The sequence below is a fragment of the Chiloscyllium punctatum genome, chromosome 49 (genome assembly GCF_047496795.1).
Source record: "Chiloscyllium punctatum isolate Juve2018m chromosome 49, sChiPun1.3, whole genome shotgun sequence".
In the NCBI taxonomy this organism is placed as follows: domain Eukaryota; kingdom Metazoa; phylum Chordata; class Chondrichthyes; order Orectolobiformes; family Hemiscylliidae; genus Chiloscyllium; species Chiloscyllium punctatum.
The window spans coordinates 8,864,667-8,881,971 of NC_092787.1; the positions used below are offsets into that span (position 1 = coordinate 8,864,667).

General features: G+C 41.5%; 1 protein-coding gene and 1 long non-coding RNA gene across 6 annotated transcripts in view; one reads left to right on the forward strand and one right to left on the reverse strand.

The window, feature by feature from the left end:
• Window positions 1-17,305, reverse strand: part of LOC140469547 (nuclear receptor subfamily 6 group A member 1) — a 381,258-nt gene that overhangs the window by 317,258 nt on the left and 46,695 nt on the right. The window lies entirely within an intron of this gene.
• Window positions 1-17,305, forward strand: part of LOC140469549 (uncharacterized) — a 160,504-nt gene that overhangs the window by 78,878 nt on the left and 64,321 nt on the right. The window lies entirely within an intron of this gene.

Genomic DNA, 17,305 nt, shown 5'->3' on the forward strand with positions numbered 1-17,305 from the left:
AGGATGACCTCATCCTACCATTGTAGGGTTTTTCCTTTATTCGAGACTCATTTGACTTGACTTCACATGCCTGCAAAGAGCGTCAAAAGGAGGTCACCTAGTTTATACAAGCTTTAATAAACTTTAACTGTTTGCAGAAGTTGGTGTGTGCAAATTGCATCTCATGCGCGTAACCTCGGGAAAAGAGCCTAACATTTGGTGGCAGCACTGGGATTCCAACATACACGAAGCTTCCAGGTGAACTAAATAAACAATCATCTGAGTGTTGGTTGCATGAGACAGATAGGCCCACAACGTCAAATTCACCTTGATCTCTCTAAGCTTAACACTCAGTTGACCCCTCATCTACTGGGAATCTGTGGTGATGGAATCTTTGAGGTAACTCGCACATTTGCACACCACAAGTCAATTGGCATCAAAAAGGGTTTTGATTGGGGTTATAGTCCCCAGGGTTTTAATCAGGATTAGAGTTCCCAGACATATAGAGTAAAAAAATGAGTTTGAGACCCAGTGAGAAGTAAAGTGAGAAAGAGGTTAAAGGTCCTCTGGAAAAAAAAGGAATTTGGATTCCTCTAGTGGCAAGATTTGAGGCTCTCAAGCAAAAAAAAAGTTAGAAACCAGGAACATCAAAGAAAAACACCTAAACAAAATTTGGTACTTAAAGTTATCGCCTTTGTCCCCCATGCCTCCCCTCAGGAGTACTTTTGGGACAGCATGGCGTCACCCGGAAAAAGGGGAGGAAGTCCGCTTGGATCCCAACAGTGAAGTGCATAGACTGCCAGGGAAGCTTTATCTGGGTTTTTGTTATGGGACTCTCAGTTTCTGGGCTGTGGACTTGACTCGGCGAGTCTTTCTTCTGGAGGAAGGGAGTGGCATGAACTGTGGTGCCATGTCGTCCGCTGTGAGCGCTTTCTCTTTTTATAAGTGTAATTTCATCAAGAGGATGCTGAAAAAAGAGAAATGCTGAAATTATAGTTGTACTAATACTTGGGTCGGAAAAGGCAATTTCAATGTAAATTGTGCCATACTGAAAGTGTTTGATATTTAAATATTTTGGTTTGTTGAAATACTTGTTCAAAAAATCCTTTTAAAGAACTGTTTTGCCTTATTTGAATCAGGATCTCAATTCAATGTGTTTTGTAGACTATGTAATAGGTCTGATTTTGTTTTTACATTAATATTATACAACATTAGGTCCTTTTCTTAAAATTATCAAACATGTAATCTTACAAATTGATTGAGGACCTTGAGCCCCTGCTTTGTTTGAAATTCTACAATGCCTTTCTCAAAAAAAAAAATCGCCAGTGGTCATGCTTTAGCTAGATGAGAGTATTGTATTATAATATGTTTGCTGCTGTGTTTTTAATGCAGAGCATTCACAAAAAGAAGAGTACATTTTAAGTTTGATGCTTTCTTAGGATTTTAGAGAATATTAGAACTGGAGGCCGAGCTGTTTCAGTTCTGTCAATTATTGTTAAGACTCCATTGGCTCCCTTCATATTGAAAATTCAAAGAATGTTGATCTCTACTAAAGTTGCCACTATAATTCTGACTGTTTATTTGGAGAACATATTTTAATATATGCTGCATTTGTTTCCCACAAATATTTGAGATTTAAATCAGACCTGAAATTGCCTCTTCAATGGCTAAAGCACAGGAAACATTTTGCTGTTTTCTTGCTGTTCCAGATTTTTGAAATGCTTTTCCCTGACAGCTTTCACATTAGTCAAAGTATTAATTTGTCAAAGGAAAATAATTTTCAAATAACCTGCATGAGGTACCAGAGGGTTTGATTTTAGGACCATTGATTGTTGTTTATAACTGACCGAATTTTTAAGGCAGTACAATTTAGAAGTTTATGAATTGTATAAAACTTGATAACGACATAAATAGTGAACAGAGTAACAGACTTCAAGACGACCGAGAATGCTGAAATAGGCGGACACAATTTAGTGTAGTTAAATGTGTGACTGTCTTCATACTGATACCCACCTTGGCAAGGAAGGAATGAGAGAGAGGGGAAATGCAGAGACACTTTCAGCAGTTAACATAGTCTCCAGAGTTTCTCCATTCACAGGTAAAGTAGGCCTTCAGACCACCGCCCACCCTTCTACACCCTGATCCAATGGATTCAATCAACACCCAGTCATGGGCACAAAAAAAATGAAGAAGCTAGCAACAGTGAAGAGGAGGTCGGTACGCTTTTTGACAGTGGCCTTCCTATGGACATTAAACCCCGTGAGCTTTACCTTGTCTTTTGATCATTTAAGGGATATGATGGTTCACTGATCAAGCTAATAGCACAGCCAATTGGCTTTGTTACATTTGACAGCAGAGCAGGAACACAAGCATTCACCTAGCCTGCAGCTGCTGCACTTCACACCGAGGTGCGCTGGTATCCTTCATCTGAAGCATCTCTGCACAGATGGAATTCTTGTCAGTTTTGTTAAGTATTTAACTGCTGTTATCTAAAAGTTCAGATTTCTCCATGGGGTGGTATGCAAGGACTGACTGGATATTGTTTTCAGGTTGGACTTTACTGCACGAGATATTGGATAACTGGCTCATTTCCATTCAATGTGGAGTGGTCACGAAGGACTGTGGATTTAAGAATTTTACTGGTGAACATTTCCCCCCCCACCCACATGGGAGGATTCTGCAAATTCTATTTACTGCATGGACTAGTAATTTTTGTTGTTATAATCATTGCATGCTGTGTGTCAATAACTTGCTTAAATATTGGCTGTCAGAGTCTTATGAAAGCTGGTCATGTTACCTAGGTGGTTATCACTGAATGTAATGTTAAAAGATTAAATTGTACTCTCTCCCTGGACATGAATGTAATGTTAAAGGGTTAAACTGTACTGTCTTTCGTCAGAAGCTGAACATTCTAGAAGTGGGTGGGGGTAACATTCATGCAGGAATATGGATGACTCACACTTCATTTGTGCAGCCATTTACTACTAGGCGAAAGCGAGGACTGCAGACACCAGAGATTAGAGTTGAAAGTACTGGAAAAGCACAGCAGGTCAGGCAGCATCCGAGGAGTAGGAGAATCGATGTTTTGGGCAAGATCCCTTCATCAGGTATGAGGCTCAGAGCCGAGGAGGTGGTGAGATAAATGAGAGGGCCTGGGGGGGGGTGGGGTGGGAAGGTAGTGGAGAGTGCGAAAAGTAGGTGGAGGTGGGGTTGATGATGATAGGTCGAAGAGGAGGGTGGAGCGAATAGGTGGGAAAGAAGATGGACAGGTCATGAGGGCAGTGCCGAGTTGGAAGCTTGGAACTGGGATAAGGTGGGGTGGGGGGAGGGGAAATGAGGAAACTAGTGAAATCCACATTGATGCCATGGGGTTGAAGAATTCAGTGGCAGAAGATGAGATGTTCTTCCTCCAGAAATCGGGTGGTGAGGGAGTAGCGATGGAGGCGGTCCAAGACTTGCATGTCCGCAGCAGAGTGGGAGGGGGAGTTGAAGTGTTCAGCTACAGGGTGGTGGGGTTGTTTGATGCGGGTGTCCTGGAGATGTTCTCTGAAGCACTCTGAGTAGGTGTCCTGTCTCCCTAATGTAGAGGAGACCGCAACAAATACAGTAACTGACGTGTGGAAGTGCAGGTAAATCTTAGACGAATGTGGAAGGCTCCTTTGGGGCCTTGGACAGAGGTGGGGGGGGCACGAAGAGTGCAGGGAGGTGTGGGCGCAAGTTTTGCAATTCCTGTGGTGGCAGGGGAAGGTGCTGGGAGGGGAGGGTGGGTTGGTTGGGGGTGTCGACCCAACTAGGGAGTCATGGAGGGAATAGTCTTTGCGGAAAGCAGATAGAGTGGAGAGGAAAATATATCCCTCGTGTTAAGGTCTGTTTGTAGGTGGCAGGAATGGCAGAGGATGATGCGATGTATACGGAGGTTGGTGGGGTGGAAGGTGAGGATGGAGAGGAGCTCTGTCCTTGTTGTGGTTGGAGGGGTGGGGTAGTAGCCATTTACTACTACGCAATTGCTATTATGAAATTAAACTCTCATTAGTCCCTTCCATTCAGAAATGCTTTCATAGTCATTCCCAGCCAATCAAATTCGTTTGTGTGATCATCCCCCAAAGCTAGGGCATATCACACCTACATTGTCTTGGGGAATCACTGAGTTAGGAAATAATTTGCATAACAATTCCTCAGGGTTAGGGCATTTCCATTTACATTAGTTCAGAAGACGACCTCATGCTACCATTGTACCTGGAGTAACCTGCGGTTATTGTGGGTTGGTGGGGGTTGGCCAGATTACCTGTAAACATTATCAACTGACCTGTGTAAAAGGGGATTATGGAAATTCATCTAAAACATATAGTGAAATCCAACTTCAATTCCTGATAATAGATTGTCAGCACACAAACCTAAGTTATTTTTTAAGCATGAAATCTTCCTCAGAAATGCTATTTATTATAGTTGAGAAAATAATCCCAAATGCAAAATGTTAAATGTTACTATTTTGCCAAATACTGCTTGATCTCCAATTTAAAACATTTTATATGTGGCTGAGAAAGAATGAGTGGTTTCAATGACATTTCCTAGAGATGCACAGGCCCTTTTATAAATATCTTTAGGCCCAAATTAACTTGGTGATAGAATGAACCAAATTAGTTTGAATTTTCCAGCATTTTTAGACACATGTGTATACAGACCCTTCAAGGCTAGTTACAACAGAGATGTCAGATTCTGGGTAGTCCTGATAGTTGTAGGGATGGGGTGCATACTGAGAGCTGCCATCCAAGTTGATTGCAATTCATAGAAATCATGTCTCCACATTGGTAGTGTGTTCTTCCAATTTAGACTACTAACTTTAAATCATATAAATGTTTTGTACCAAAATAAAATATATTTGTGCAACTTTAAAAGTGCAAAATTCAGACTTAGTACAAGCACAAAACAATAAAATGCAACAAACACCAAAAAATATTGATGTTGAAACAGTATCTGGCTACACGGAGATCAGATACACAATTTGAGTAATCTGTGAGTTAAAAGAACACTGCTCAGGTATTAACATTTTCTAAATAAAAGCATTTCTTTTTCTAAATATATTTTCCACATATAAAATGGCGTTTGGCACTCGATAAATACATGGATAGGAAAGGTTTAGAAGGCTATGGGCCAAGTGCGGGGAAATGGGATTAGAGTGGATAGACATTTCGGTCAGCACAGACCAGTTTGAGCTGTAGGATTCTACGATTCTTGACTTCATTGCTCAGGCCTATGAGTATAGAACTTGGGACATCATGTTGAGGTTGTACAAGACATTGGAGAGGTCTCTTGGAGTGAGACTCAGAGCATGGAAACGTCACTGCCAGCCTGAGGGGCAATCAGGTCTGCCAATCAGAAATTGGTGTGGAGGCAGAGCCGAGAAATCAGACATCACACAGAGCCGTGGTAATAGGGGACTCCATAGTGAGAGAGGGACTGAAAGGGGTTTCTGCGGCAACAGGCGGGATTTGAGGATGGTGTGTTGCCTTCCTGGTGCCAGGATTAAGGACATTGCAGACAGAGTGCAGGAAATCCTCAAGGGCAAAGGTGAAGAGCCAGACGTGGTGGTGCATGGCGGCACAAATGGCATCGGGAAGAAGAGGAGGGACATTCTACAGCGGAACTTCGGAGAACTTGGAAGAAGGCTGAAAAGCAGGTCATCCAGGGTAGGTATCTCCAATTTACTTCCAGTTCCTCGGGCTGGAGAGGACAGGAATAGGGAGATAATGGACTTGAAATGTGTGGCTGGGGAACTGGTGCAGGAAGCAAGGATTTAAATTCTTGGATCACTGGGGTATGTTTCGTGGTAAGGATAAATTATACAAGAGGGACAGGTTGCACCTTAATAGGTGGGGGACCAGAATTCTGGCAGGTAGGTTTACCACTGCTACACAGCTGCATTTAAACTAAATAGCTGGGGGGGGGGAAACAAACCGGAAGTTTAACAAGGAAGTTAAAGGGAAACTTAGAACAAGAGAAGTCAAGAAAGACAATGGAATCAATGGACCAGAAAACTCAAAAAAAAGGAGCATGCCATAAGGTCAAGTGAAATAGGGATTGATAGGAAGGGTGAGGGGAGTAACAAATTAAAAATATCATATATGAATGCATTAGAAATGAGGTGGATGAGCTTGAGCTTCATTTGGAAATTGGCAGTTACGATGTTGTGGGGATAACCGAGACATGGGTTCAAGTGGATAGGGCCTGGGAAATGAATATTCAAGGCTATACATGTTATCGTAAGGAGAGACTGACTGGCAAAGGGGTGGGGTGGCCCTGTTGGTAAGGAATGATATTCAGTCCCTTGCACGGGGGGACCTAGAATCAGGGGATGTAGAGTCAGTACGGATAGAGCTGAGAAATTCTAAGGGTAGAAAGACCCTAATGGGAGTTATCTACAGGCCCCCAAACAGTAGCCTGGATGTAGTGTGTAAGTTGAATAAGGAGCTGAAATTGGCCTATCGAAAAGATATTACTACAGTTGTTATGGGGGATTTCAGGATGGTACTGGACCCCAAGAAAGGGAGCCTCGGAGATGGATTCTTAGAACAGCTTGTGCTGGAGCCTACCAGGGAGAAAGAAATTCTGGATCTGGTGTTGTGCAACGAACCGGATTTGATCAGGGACCTCGAAGTAAAGGAGCCATGAGGAGGTAGTGACCACAATACAATAAGATGTAATCTGCAGTTTGAAAGGGAGAGGGTAGAATCGGAAGTGACAATATTTCAGTTGAATGAGAGAAACTATGGAGCTATGAGGGAGGAGCTGGCCAAAGTTCAATGGTGCAATACCCTAGCAGGGATGGCAGTGGAACAACAATGGCAGGTATTTCTGGGTATAATGCAGAAGATGCAGGATCAGTTCATTCCAAAAAGAAAGATCGATCTTAAGGGGAGGCAGGGGTGGCCATGCTGACGAGGGAAGTTAAGGACCATATAAAGACAAAACGGAAAAAGTATAACATAGCAAAGATGAGTGGGAAATCGGAGGGCTGGGAAGCTTTTAAAGAACAACAGAGGATAACTAAAAAGGAAATATGCAAAGAAAAAATAAGGTACGAACGTAAACTGGCCAAAAATATAAAAGGAGGATAGTAAAGGCTTCTTTTTTTAGGTATGTGAAAAGAAAAAAATTGATTAATACTAAAATTGGGCCCTTGAAGGCAGAAACGGGTGAACTTATTACAGGGAACAAAGAAATGGCACAATAGTTGAATTGGTACTTTGCTCGTGTCTTCCCCAGTGAAGACAGATCTAATCTCCCAGATGTAATAGTGGCTGAAGGACCTGAACTGAAGGGAAGTTATATTAGGCAGGAAATAGTGTTGGAGAGACTGTTAGGTCTGAAGGCTGATAAGACCCCGAGACCTGATGGTCTACATCCCAGGGTACTGAAAGAGGTGGCTCTAGAAATCGTGGATTCATTGGTGATCATTTTCCAATGTTCTATAGATTCAGGATCAGTTCCTGCAGATTGGAGAGTGGCTAATGTTGTCCCACTTTTTAAGAAAGGAGGGATAGAGAAAACAGAATTATAGACCAGTTAGTCTGATCTCAGTGGTGGGAAAAAATGCTGGAGTAAATTATAAAGGACGAAATTACAACACATCTAGATAGCAATAACAGGATAGGTCAGAGTCAGCATGGATTTATGAAGGAGAAATCATGCTTGACTAATCTTCTGGAATTTTTTGAGGATGTAACTCTGAAGATGGACAAGGGAGATCCAGTGGATGTAGTATACCTGGACTTTCAGAAAGCCTTAATAAAGTTCCACATAGGAGGTTAGTGAGCAAAATACTGACATGGATTGAAAATTGGTTGGCTGACAGGAAACAAAGAATAGTGATAAACGGCTCCCTTTCGGAATGGCAGGTGGTGACCAGTGGTGTGCCGCAGGGATCAGTGCTAGGACTGCAGCTTTTTACAGTGTACATTAATGATATAGATGAAGGTATTAAAAGTAATATTAGCCAATTTGCTGATGACACAAAGCTAGGTGGCAGGGTGAAATGTGAGGAGGATGTTAGGAGAATACAGGGTGACCTGGACAGGTTAGGTGAGTGGTCAGATGCATGGCGATGCAGTTTAATGTGGATAAATGTGTGGTTATCCACTTTGGTGGCAAGAACAGGAAGGCAGATTACTACCTAAATGAAGTCAAGTTAGGTAAAGGGGCAATACAACGAGATCTAGGTGTTCTTGTACATCAGTCAATGAAAGCAAGCATTCAGGTACAGCAGGCAGTGAAGAAAACTAATAGCCTGCTGGCCTTCATAACAGGAATTGAGTATAGAAGCAAAGAGGTCCTTCTGCAGCTGTATAGGGCCTTGGTGAGACCGCACCTGGAATATTGTGCGCAGTTTTGGTCTCCAAATAGGAGGAAAGACATTTTGGCTATTGAGGGAGTGCAGCGTAGGTTCAAGAGGTCAATTCCCGGAATGGCGGGACTATCTTACGCTAAAAGATTGGAGCGACTGGGCTTGTATATGCTTGAGTTTAGAAGGCTGAGAGGGGATCTGATTGAGATTTAAGATTATTAAAGGATTGGATACTTTGGAGGCAGGAAGCATGTTTCCGCTGATGGGTGAGTCCCGAACCAGAGGACACAGTTTAAAAATAAGGGGTAGGCCACTTAGAACAGAGTTGAGGAGAAACTTCTTCACCCAGAGAGTGGTGGGTGTATGGAATGCTCTGCCCCAGAAGGTTAGAGAGGCCAAGTCTCTGGATACTTTCAAGAAAGAGTTGGATAGAGCTCTTAAGGATAGTGGAATCAAGGGTTATGGGGATAAGGCAGAAACAGGATACTAATTGAGGTTGATCAGCCATAATCATAATGACTGGTGGTGCTGGCTCGAAGGGCAGTATGGCCTACTCCTGCACCTATTGTCTATTGAAACAGACCCTTTGGTCCAACCAGTCCATGCCGAACATAATCCCAAACTAAACTAGTCCCACCTGGTTGCTCCTCATCCATATCCCTCCAAAGCTTTCCCATTCAACGTTCTTTAAAAATGTTGTAAAAGTATCCACATCCACCATTTCCCCAGGAAATTCATTCCACACGCAAACCACCCTCTGTGTAAAAGATTTGTCCCTGGTGTCTTCTTAAATCTGTCTCCTCTAACCTTAAAAATGTGCCCCGGTCTTGAAATCTCCCATCCTAGGGAAATGACAGTTACCATTAACTCTATCTATATCCCTCATTATTTTATAAACTTCTGTAAGATTGCCTCTCAAACTCCAATGCTTCAGTGAAAAAAGTCCCAGTCTATTGAGCCTTTCTTGATAATTCAAACCTTCCAGACCCGGCAACATCCTGGTAAATCTCATCTGAACCCTCTTCAGTTTAATAATATCTCTTCTATAACTGGGTGACCACAACTGGACTCCGTATTCCAGAAGAAACCTCACCAATATCCTGTACAACCTCAATATGGTTTTCCAACTTCTATGCTCAAATGACTAACCAATGAAGGAAAGCATGTCAAATGCCTTTTTAGCCATCCTGTTGAAGTTTGCATCACATATGGAAGAAATAGGCATTTGAACCCTTCAGTCCCTCTGTTCTACAACACTACCCAAGGCCCTACCATGAACTGTATAAGCTGTAGCCTTGTTTGTAGTACCAAAATGCGATACCTCACATTTATCCAGATTGAACTCCATCTGCCATTTTACAGCCCACTGATCCATTTGATCAAGATTACTTGATCTGATCAAGATCGGAGATAACCTGCTTCACTATCTACTATGCCACCAATTTTGGTGTCACCCACAAACTTACTAACCATGCCTTCTATATTCTCATCCCAATGATTTATAAAAAAAGCGGCAAATAAAAGAGGATCTAGAACCAATCCCTTTGGAACACTGCTGGTGACAGGCCTCTGGTCCAAAAAGCAGACTAGAATATTGTGCCCTGAATTCCAGTTGCCCTACTTTAGGAAAGATATTATTAAGTTGGAGGGGGTTCAGAAGAGATTTACCAGGATGCTGCCAAGCATGGAAGGTTTGAGTTATAAGGAGAGGCTGAATAGACTGGGGCTTTTTTCACTGGAGTGAAGCAGGTTGAGGGGTGGCCTTACAAAGGCTTATAAAATCACGAGATGTAGATAAGGTGAATGACGAGTATGAACCAGAGAGTGGCTCATATGTGGAATGAAATCCAGGGGAAGTGGTGGATGTGGGTGCAGTTGCAATATTTTAAAAGACATTTGGATAAATACGTAAATAAGAAATGATTGGAGGAATATGGACCCAGCACAGGCAGGTGGGACGAGTTTAGTTTGCGACTATGAGCAACATGGACTGGTTGGATCAAAGGGTCGGTTTCTGTGCTGTATGACTCAGACTCTAAATAGTAAATGTATTTTGCCAGCAAGTTAATGTTTTGGTTGGTACAGGGACAAAGAAAATAGCTTTACAAGAGAATGTTAAGAAGTGATTAAGAGATTAAGTTTTATATTATAAATATTTTACCATTATATTCTCTGTATTTTTCATTGCAGACAGAAATGGAAAAATAACGGTTTTAAAACTTGAAACCATAAGACCATTGGACAGAGGAGCCATTCAGTCCTTCAGATCTGCTGTGCTATCCAATGAGGTCATTACTGATCTGACAATCCTCAACTCATTTATCCATACAATCCTCAATTTCCCTACGGATTAAAAATCTGTCTAGATCACCCTTGAATGTAATTAATAACTGAGCCTTCACAGCTCTCGGTCGTGAAGAATTCCTCTGATGGAAGAAATTCCTCCTGGAACTTCTCGGTCTTAACTGGTAACCCCTTACTGAGATGATGTCGTCCCTGGTCCTAGGCTCTTCTACAAGGGGAAACAAGCTCTCCACATCTATCCTATCAAACCTCCTAAGCATCTTGTATGTTTCAGTAAGGTCTTCCCTCATTCTTCTAAACTCCAACAAATCTAACTTATTCAAGCCTTCTTCATGAGAAAATTCCCTCCATACCTTGAATCAACCTTTGCCAACATATCATTGCTTAGATTAGGGGACCAAAACTATTAACAGTATTCCAGCTATGGTCTGACTATTACCTTTTATAGTTTTAGCAGGACCTCACTATTTTTAAACTTGATTCTCTTGGACTATGAAAAAAAAAACTTGAGCTTTTAAAACAAGTTACTGAAACGGTGTGGTGTTTACATAGCTCTTTGTTTAAATAGTGGGGAAAGCTGTTTGTAGACAACAGGGCATCAGTGGGTGAATGCACAATGAGATCTGGCCAGCAATAAGTAGCTGACTGGTTTGTGCAATTGTGACCAATCATAGACACCAAAAATATTAACCTGACACGAAATCTCATACTGATTCCTGGGTAGCTGAACAGCTCGCGGGTGTAAACAATACAGTGAGAAGCCTTCAGGCTGTCTGTGTGCATGCACCTTTGTCTCTTTTTACTGTAAAAGTACCTGAAGCCTGACGGCAGCTAGTTATTTTTCCTCCAACTAGTGTCTACAAGTTGTTGTCTTTAAACAATTATGAGACTTCTGTTAGAATATGTATCACCCTATGCCTCCCACAAAGAAATGTAGGAAACTGAAGAGAGTAAGACCATAAGACCATAAGACATAGGAGTGGAAGTAAGGCCATTCGGCCCATCGAGTCCACTCCGCCATTCAATCATGGCTGATGCGCATTTCAGCTCCACTTACCAGCGTTCTCCCCGTAGCCCTTAATTCCTCTAGACAACAAGAACCTATCAATCTCGGCCTTGAAGACATTTAGCGTCCCGGCTTCCACTGCACTCCGTGGCAATGAATTCCACAGGCCCACCACTCTCTGGCTGAAGAAATGTCTCCGCATTTCTGTTCTGAAATGACCCCCTCTAATTCTAAGGCTGTGTCCACGGGTCCTAGTCTCCTTGCCTAACAGAAACAGTTTCCTAGCATCCACCTTTTCAAAGCCATGTATTATTTTGTACGTCTCTATTAGATCTCCCCTTAATCTTCTGAACTCCAACGAATACAATCCCAGTATCCTCAGCCGTTCCTCATATGCTAGACCTGTCATTCCAGGGATCATCCGTGTGAATCTCCGCTGGACACGTTCCAGTGCCAGTATGTCCTTCCTGAGGTGTGGGGACCAAAACTGGACACAGTACTCCAAATGGGGCCTAACCAGAGCTTTATAAAGTCTTAGTAGTACATCTCTGCTTTTATATTCCAACCCTCTTGAGATAAGAGACAACATTGCATTCGCTTTCTTAAAAATAGAAAGTCCTGACTAGTCAAAGAATCATCTCAGCAAACTCTTTGGTTTGGTGTTACTAAACTGTGGCTCCTAGCTTCTCATGCCCCACCCGTTCACCCACAAACCAAATTTATTTTTTGTTCGTCTGTGTCTGCCTCTGCATTGTGAGAGACAGTTGTGGAGGGATTTTTAAAGAGGCCTATAATTGTAAGTATATCAATGGCATAGGAACATAATCAGTTTTTTTGCTAATCTTATACCATCAGATAGGTATATCGGGAACTTCATATGCTTCAATTAAATAATTAAATATGTAGTGACCGTGAGAGTGGTGGGACTTGAAATTTAGTGTATTTTCCTAAGTGAGTCATAGCAATATATTTCATGGGTCACCTTTTAATTTAAAAAAAGCTGTCTCTTCAAATCACACCACAATCTATAAATTCACTGTAGAATTAAAGATGTTCTTGGTTTCCTTCACGATAGGCTCAAATTCATCCATAAAATGGAATCTATTGTAACTTCTACCAGTTTAAAAAATACAATTGATTGTTTTTAAAATATATTTCAAAATAAGTTTTAAGACGACTCTGCATAAGTTAATCAAAATTGAGAGCAATGTAGCCACACTGTTTAATCTTATTCCAAGAAACCATGCTATGAAACATTTACGTCAGACTAACTTAATTGAAAGTACAGCACAAAAGACAACTCCTGCTTAATTAAAAACTTGAGCATTTATTAAATTGCCTTATTCATATCCACTATCATTTCATATTCTTTCCAAATTGTTATTTAATTCTATTTTAAATAATCCCACAGTGATTGTGATAATAACTGCTTGTGGTTTAGCATTTTGTTCAAATAGCCCCCTGTGGAAGAAATATAGAAGATATTTCCCCTTTACTCCCCTATTGATAGTCTAGTTTATCTGTTTCACCAGCCAACATTAACAACAACCGCCTTCCAAATCTTTTAAAGTCATTCTTAATTTTCAAAGATCTATTAGGTTCCCATGTTTTGTCCTTTGTTCTGTTGAAACAATAGGCATTAACAAAATTTAGAAGGTCTTCCTTTCTCCATCCAATATCTGTTCCTCTAACCAATGCCTCTTGAACATTCCCCTCCCTTCCTTCATTCCACTTCTACAAAACCCATCTCCAAGAAAACTTTGGTCACTTGCTCTATCCTCCACTCCTATGGTTCAGCATCTATTATCCACATGCCTATTTGTAAGGAGAAGTTTTGTTTTAAAACATCAAGGGCATTGTACAGAGTTAATTGTTGTTGCCCATGAGCAAATGAAAATCAAAAACATTCCAGCACGAGTTCCACAATCCAAAAGATATCTTCTATCCCTTTTCACCTCTTTCTATCTGTAGCAGTTACCTTATTACCTATGCCGGAGCTGTATTTAATTTCAAAACTACAACATGTGACTCATTAATTCCTGTTTTCTATGAGTGCAAAATTACATCCCTGTGTACAGTGTTCCAGCTTAAGCTGAGTGCAAATACATCCAGCTAAACATGTGTTTGAAAATAATTCACCCACTGCCGGCATGACTGCAACCCTCACTGAAACTATTTAAAAGAAATTACAATTTTCAGGGATAAATGGTTTAAGGAGAGAGGGGAAAAGATTTAAAAAGGACCTGAGGGGTAATTTTTTTGCGCAGAGAACTAGTGTGTGTATGGAATGAGCTGCTGCCAGAGAAAGTGGTGAAGGCAGGCACAATTACAACATTTAAAAGACATCTGGACGGGTGTATGATCAAGAAGGGTTTAGAGGGATATGGGCCAAATACTGGTAAATGGATCAGATTGGGATGTCTGGTCAGCACGGATAAGTTGGACCAAAGGGTCTGTTTCTGTGCTGCGTGACTCTGACTCTAAATGGCCAAGGACATAAAAAGGTCTGAAAATTAGTGGTTGAAGATAAAAAGATCTGAAATTGTTTGTGACAAGGCACTTTTCATACCTTACAAAACAATACAAATGCATTTAGGTCACTTCAAATGGGCACAATTATTAGAATTCAAGCAGACAGAAACATTAATTTTCTCTTTGGTGATTTTACACAAATTGAAATGGTCCACTGTCATGATGGTAATAAAATTTAAACAAAGTGGCCTCTGCATTTAAGCATTCAATGCAATTACTGTATATAATACAGGATGAAGTCTATACTAACAAAAGAACATGACTTTGCTGAATTACAAATATGCAAAGTCAAGGGCAACGCAGTGCTTCACAAACAATTTTCTGATTTTACCCCATTTTAGCTCTTCACCTTTTTTTCCAAGGGCAAACAAGGATGGGGACTAAAAGCTGACCTTGTCAGCAATGCCCATATCCCTGGAACAAATAGAAAATACTCAAAAAAAAGAAACAGAAATTGCTGGAAAAACAAAGCAGGTCTGGCAGCATCCTGTGGAGATAAATCAGAGATAACATTTCGGATCCAATGACCCTTCTTCAGAACCTGATTTCCAGCATCTGCAGTTCTTTCAGTTTTTTTTTGTTTAGTATAAAAAGCTCCAAAATAGTTTGACTTCAAACACAGCAAAAGTAAGACATAATATTCGAAGCATGAAAGTGTTTTTTTCACATTCTTTGTAAAAATGGATTTATGTATGTACTCTCACAGGTTTCAGCCAAGTTCTCCATATTCTCTGGTGACAGAATGCTCAAGCTCTGCTTTCCCCTACCACACACACACACACACACACAGAGTAATCAGCTCCTCAACCCTACTCCACCCCTACAACGAACTACATACTTCCCAACCCAACTTAACGTAACACTGAATCATTCAGCAGCCCCTCGTCCCTGTCAGTGGACAGCATGTTTGTCACCCACAGAAAAAGTGTCATTTCCTACGGTCTGTGCTTCAACAATCTTGGTATTAGAAGACATACTGCTGGGCAGCTGTAACATTGCAAACTCCTTTGAACACTAGCACCTAAAGCCACAATGACAACAGTCTCAGCTTGCATGGTCGCAAACTGAGCTGGCACAAGATCAGTCACGGCTTCCACTGCAGCACTTAAGACCTAGAGGGAACACTACTTATGTTGCAAGATTGGCTGAGACAATGGTTGTCACACCCTGCAAGATCACTGGATTCACAACGTGCTGATAGAGATGCCTATCACTTTCACGCTCAAAAATATGAACTCCAAGTTCTGCAACGTCCTGTATAAACTTGGTGCTGGACTCTTCAATTCGTGTTGACAATGAACACAGGATTTCTGGGAAATAGCTTTACCGTAAAACGGGGATAAAGTTTAAAGATGTGAGAGGCAAGGTTTTTTTTAAAATACAGAGGGTGATAATTGCCTGGAACATGGTGCCAGAAGTAGTGGAGGCAGATACAATAGCAACAGTTAAGAGGTATCTTAACAAATACATGAATAAGTGAGGACTGCAGATGCTGGAGATCAAAATCGAGAGTGTGCTGCTGGAAAAGCACAGCAAGTCAGGTAGCATCAGACGAGCAGGAGAATTCCCGATGAAGGGCTTATGCCAAAAACGTTGATTCTCTGCGTCCTCAGATGCTGCCTGACCTGCTGTGCTTTTCCAGCAGTACACTCTCGATTTTGATCTCCAGCATCTGCAGTCCTCACTTTCTTCAATTATATGAATAAGCAGGGAAGAGGGTTTTGAACTGCAGAGAGGCAAAAAAGTTTTTAGTTTAGAAAGGCATTATGTATTGGCACAGTCTTGGTGGACGGATGCGCTTGTTCCTGTGCTGTACTGATCATTTTTCTAACTACCAACCACTGTTTAGGCTCTGGTATCTCCAGGTTTACTGCCATCCTCTCTCGTAAGACTGAGGGAAGTTAGTCAGTGTACTACGTATGTTTGGGTGATGTGGTTATGTAGCTGGGGAAGCTGGGATTTCTATACTCAAAAGGTGAGGTTGACTATAGAATCATAAAGTCAGAGTAACAGCATGGAAACAGACCCTTCCATCCAACTCATCCATGCTGACCAGGTATCCTCAACTAACCTAGTCCCATTTGCTAGCATTTGGCGCATAGCCTTCTAAACTGTTCATGTTCATGTACCCATCCAGATGCTTTTTAAAATGTTGTTATTGTACTCAATCTGCCACTTCCTCTGGCAATTCGTTCCATGTGCGCACTACCCTCTGCGTGGAAGAGTTGCCCCTTAGGTCCCTTTTAAATCTTTCCCCTCTCACATTAAGCCTATGACTTCTAGTTTTGGACCTTGGCTATTCACCCTATCTTTGCCCCTCATGATTTTATAAACCTCTGTAAGGTCATCCCTCAGCCTCCAACACCCCAGGATTTCAGCCTCTACTTATAGCACAAAACCTCTAAACCCAACAACATCCTTGTAAAATATTTTCAGAACACTTTCAAGTTGAACAAAATCTCTCCTATAGCAGGGAGATCAGAATTGAATGCAGTATTCTAAAACTGGCCTAACCAATGCCCTGGCATCCCAACTCCTATACTCAATGCACTGACCAATGAAAGCAAGCCTTTATTCACCTCCCTGTCCACCTGTGACTACACTTTCAAGGAACTATGTGCCTGCTCCTTAGATCTCTGTGTGTGGTAACACTCCCTCAAGCCCTACCATTAACTGTACAAGTCTTGCCCTGGGTTGCCTTATCTAAATGCAACATGTAACATTTATCTAAATTAAACTCCATTTGCCTATTCCTCAGCCCATCTGATCAATGTCCCATTGTAATCGAGATAGCCTTCTTCACTGTCCACTACACCAATTTTTGTGTCAACTGCAATCTTACTAACCATACCTCTTATATTCATATCCAAATCATTTACATTAATGACAAAAAGTGGCCTGTACATAAAGGCTGCATGAATAGTATTTCATAAGTTATTGGTAGGTGAGTAATGTTACAAAGTGCTGTGGGCAGTTACTGAGACTAGAAGAACTGTTTGTGAGATATGGGTGATTAAAGACAAATTCACTGACCTTGACTCCTGTAAAGTCACTGAAATTTTTACTGCATTGCAACCAGTCCCTCAGGGCTTCAACCACTGTTACTGACAACTGCCATTCTAAGCTGCCTACAGGATCTGGTT